The 4987-nt window shown below is 46.5% G+C and overlaps 1 long non-coding RNA gene across 1 annotated transcript; it reads left to right on the forward strand.

Annotated features, from left to right (window-relative positions):
* The first annotated feature begins 1597 nt into the window (after nt 1-1597).
* LOC118498642 lies at nt 1598-4930 on the forward strand. Its single transcript, XR_004901122.1, has 2 exons — nt 1598-1654; nt 4286-4930. It is a non-coding gene; the product is annotated as an uncharacterized LOC118498642 (long non-coding RNA).
* The last annotated feature ends 57 nt before the right edge of the window (nt 4931-4987 follow it).

A 4987-nucleotide genomic window follows, 5' to 3' on the forward strand; every position in this document is an offset into this window, starting at 1 on the left:
TGTGCATGTCCCAGTGGGAGCTGGGCCCATGCCATGCAGAACTGTGTCCTACACTTGACCTTCTTCAGAGCCCAACAGTTCCTGGATGAGCTGATCACTCAGTGAGCATGTGTCCCCCTTTTGGTACCATGGTGATTTTGTGAGCTGCTAACTCTGTGTGTCCTAAAAGTCACCACATCTATCTGAGCCTCAGTGTTCTTGTCTGAAAGGGGGAATATGGAGGATCAGTGTCATTATGTTCTTCAGAGACTACTGTGGGGACAGTCCAGGCAGATCTTACCTGGTATGTGACTCTACAGACAGGGCTACTGTATGGGCTGTGGCTGTTCATGGCAATGATTCCTTCATCCCCCATTGAAATTCACCAGCTGAAACCATCAGTGGTCAGTGCCATTTCTGAGTGTGAAGAAGTACAGGGAAAACAACCTGTCAAGAAGCTTGTGAGCACTTAGCTAATCCTTGTCTTGTCTTGTGCTTGTCTTTGGTGTTGTCACAACAGGAATCTCTAGGGATAACAGAAGTCCGCAGTTCCACCCAGGTATCTGGTATGGCTGTGCTTGGAGTTCATTTATTCAACAATGTGTATGAAGCACCAAGTACAAGTAGGTCCTACTAGTGGCATTTAGCATAACTCAGTGAATGAAGTAAACACAATCCCAGGGCCTCAGTTCTACTCAGTGAATCAGATAGTTACAATAGACATCAGTCACCAGCCCTATCCTCCATCTGTCAGATCTGCTGCCATCAAAGTCTTCTGCACATCTAGAAACATACCTCCATATAATGACAAGGGTGACAACCACAAGACCCAATAAAAAGGAGAGCGGTGTTTGGGTCCACAAGGAAGACCTCTTATGTCAAGAGTGCAGAGGCTGTGGCTGGGGTTGATCTGGCAAAAATTGAGGCCTTACTCATCTGATTCCCAAGGGAGGCCAGAGCTCTGGTGGCTTCTGTTTCAAGAGGACATAATTCAAAAGAGAACTGAGGATGAGGTCTCTGACCTGGTAGAATCAGATGGGCAGCTCGGCTGCTTTTTGCTGTAGTCTCAAACCCACTGTAGTCCAGTCCTGCTCTGACTGCCTCTCTCCACAGTCTTCTCTCCTGAACACTATCCCCAGCTTCAAAACAGGAAATGTGGTACAAAAAAAACCAAAAACAAAACCCTGTCCTCAGTCCAGGTGAGCAGGCAAATGGCAGTTTGGAATGGGCAGTGTGCAGGACTTGCAGGAGAAATGTCAGTGGGAATAAAAGACTCACACTGCCTCTTTGTGAAACCTGCTGTTACCACCCAACTCGCTACTCCCAAGACAGCCACATAGGGATCAGGGGTGGCATAGGGCTGTCTCCTGGATGGGCAGGGGCAGGCAGAGAGGCTCTGTCCCAAATCACAGTGCCATAGGAAGGCAGTTTAGAAGGAGAATTCCAGAACTCTGACTCTGCTGCCCAACTGCCTCTCTCCAGGGCCTTTGCCTCTCTGATGGGAGACTGGATGCAGAACCAGGATAGAAATTTGACGAGCCCCTACGTTTTGCCTTGTTCCAGCTGAAGCAGGCCTTGATGCAGGTCAACTTCCCTACTTCACAGCCTCTGTATCAGGCCCACCTTCTTTGCGTTGTTCTGGAGGACCTAGAGACAACTGCGGCATACCTGAAAGGTGAGGGAACTTCACTCTGGGAAGGTGATCTAGAGGGAAGTGTCATGGGCAGGAGTTCTCTTAAAGGCGGCAGCACCTTTCCTGTTTCCGGATAAGTGTGCCAGGGCAGAGATACAGTCCACTGCTGGCTTGAGGTGAGAGCTGGGCTGGAGGCTTCTCCACTCCCAGAAACTCAAGATGACCTGACAGAACCAAGTATCTAGGTTCAAATACTGGGATGGCCCCTCGTCCACAGGGCCATCCCAGTGCTTGTGATCAAGTGTCTCATGCCCCATGCACATATGAATCTGGACTTCCATTTCTGCTACCAGCTACATTGGACAGGAAAAAAACACTGCTCCCATATTTGAAGGAATATTTGAGAAAGAAATGTGTCTCACTTCACAATAGACCACACAAACACTTATATTTTGCTGTTTTTGTTGTTTTTCCTACCGGCCCCAAGTTTCTGGTAGAGTAGTCAGCTTCACTGTCCTTGGAGACCTCTAAATTTTACACATCATCAGACTGGATTAGGGGGTATTGTACACAAAAATGAGAGAGTAAAATATTGGATTATTTCTCTGGAAGCTCACAGACCAGGGAAAGCTGTTGTAATCTGGCCAGTTGAGGAGATGTGACCTTATTAATCTCCATAATATCTCGTAAAGGAGGTAGTTTCCCCAATGTTCAGCCATTCAATGATTTTAGACATTGACATCATTCAGTTCTGCTCATTCAGCAGAACTACCTTGTACATCCTCACTGTGTCCCAAAAGACTTTATGAGTTTGCCAGCCCTGCTATTAGACAGAACCATAGGTTGGTTGGAGGGTTCCTGATGCTGTTTTGCTTGGTATGGGGTTTGCCTTTGTAGAGTTTCAATGAAGACAGCATCAAGGACCTGGTGAACAGGTTCAACAACTCTACTTCCCTTGAAGAAGGGAAGGTGCATCAGGCCACTGACAACAGCTAGTCTCCACTGAAGTGAGACCTAGCCTACAAGGGACTCTGCACTCATGACCGCAAGAATACATTCTACGGCCCTGCACCAGACTGAATCTGGGGGCTCCATCAGGGACCTCCAATGGCTTTCTTACACTGTCCCACAGTCCCATGTAGAAAGGTCTCTGGACTTCCACTTCTCCTTCCAAGTGAGGGAAGCTACAAGTGAGGGTTGAAAGAAAATACTGGTATTAGTAAGAATATTAGGAATCATATGTTGTTTTATTTCACAGCAGACCACAAGTACATATGTATTTTTCTTGATGTTTTCTGTTTGTCTTTTTTTTTAAACTGCCAACCCCAGATATCCTGCAGAGAAGTCAGGTTGAGTGTGCTTTCAGACCTTCTGTAATAATGGAGGTTATTCACCAGTGTGATGCAGCCTCTAAGTGCTGGTGGACATGGTGTCATTCACTACAGCTGCCATGGAAGCAGTGCTGCTGGCATCACCTAAGTGTGTCCCAGTGATGTAAAAGTTTGCTGGGGCAGCCATAACAGGAGCACACTGGGTGGTATATATAGCAGGCACTTAATTTTTCACAATTCCAGAGACAAGGAGTTGTAAGTGAAGGTGTCCCTAGGACAGGTTCCTTTTAAGGGGTTTCTGCTATGTTCATACATGGCCGTCTCCTCACTCTTTGTCACAAGGAATCCCCTCTGTGCTTCCATGTGTCCTCCCCTCCTGTTTTAAGAACACTGGTCATATTGGGGTAAGACCCACATCACTGAATTTACTTCACCTTAGTTACTTGCTTAAGGACTGCCTGATGTGGGAAGCAGAATGTGTGGTTGGAATCTGCCCCCATGACAATGCCCAGACAGTCCTCTGACCATAGTTGGCCTGACAATGAGCTCTTTGCAGTGGAGTTCTTTGCAGAACTCCAATGATGGCTTCATAGAGGAGTTGGCTGATGGACTCATCTATGCCATCAACAGCTACAAGGGAGAAGTGCGCCAGGGCAGGGACATTGCCCAGTGCCTGGCTGCAGTGAGAACAGTCCCATACCCAGCCAGGGACATGAGATGACTGGGTGGGACAATGAACCAGACTCAAATCTGGGGCCCTCAAGATTTTTACATGCCCACTCCCAAACTAATCTATACCTGCAATCCTACTAACCAGGACTCTTTTAGGGTAGAAATCCATTCTTTACTTTGTTAGAATCATAGAGAAAAACACTTCTTGCTATTCACATTTTGCTTATTTCCTTTGTTTAACCACCTGTAACATGTATCCTGTGGAGTAGTCAGCTCTACTGGCTTTGAACCTCTTCAAGTCTACACATCATCACACATATAGGGTGGTTTTTATAAAACAACAAACAAACATTGCAGGGATGAACATATTTGATATATTTGTCTGTAACTTGGCATCTCACAGAGCACACACCATTCTCAGCCAGCCAGGTCAGGAGCTGTGGCCTTACTCATCTCCACATAATTCCATAAGGAAGGGAATTTTCCTCAGTAAGTAGGCTTTTACTGTTGTTAGAACTTGACATGATGCCATTCTGCTTTGTGACAGGGAACAGCCTCACTGTGTCCTAATAGACTGTGCTAGTTTGCTAGGTCTCCATTACACAGGACCACAGACTGGGTGGAAGGTTACTGAGGACTCCTGATTCAGTACCTGGCTTTGTCTTTGCAGAGGTTCAACGATGACATCCTTGAGGAGCTGGTGCACAAGTCCCACTACAGCACCTACAGGGTCAAGGTGCAGGTGCAGCAGGCCGAAACCACTGTCCAGTGCTAGTCTTAAAGTGAGAGCTGGGCCGGGGGATTCTTCACACTCAAGAACCTGAGATGACCTGACAGGGCCAGACTTCTGGGCTCCAATATGGGGATGGCTTCCTTGGGGTCCTCCCAGTGCTCTTTGTGAAGTGTCCTACCATCCCATGCACATGGGAATCTGGACCTCCACTTGTACCACCAGCCACATTGGATGGGAAAAAGACACTCCTCATATATTTGAAGGAATATTAGAGAAAAAAAGATGTTGAACTTCACAGTAGACCACATGAACACTTTTGTTTTGCTCTTTTGTTTTTACTACCTGCACCAAGTTTCTGGTGAAGCAGTCATCTCCACTGTCCTCAAAGACCTCCAAATCTTCCACATCATTACACTGGATTAGGGGGTTTTGTACACAAAAACATGCAGTAATTAAAATGTTGGATCATTCCCCTGTAACCTTTCTGTTCACTGACCAGGGCAAACCATTGTAATCTGGCAGGTTAGGAGATGTGAGCTTACTCATCTTCATAATATCTCATAAAGGAGGTAGTTTCTACAGTGCTTAGCCATTCATCGATTTTGGACTTGGATATTGTTCAGTTCTGCTTCAACTTCA

This window comes from Phyllostomus discolor, unplaced genomic scaffold (assembly GCF_004126475.2).
Source record: "Phyllostomus discolor isolate MPI-MPIP mPhyDis1 unplaced genomic scaffold, mPhyDis1.pri.v3 mPhyDis1_scaffold_14, whole genome shotgun sequence".
Classification (NCBI taxonomy): Eukaryota; Metazoa; Chordata; class Mammalia; order Chiroptera; family Phyllostomidae; genus Phyllostomus; species Phyllostomus discolor.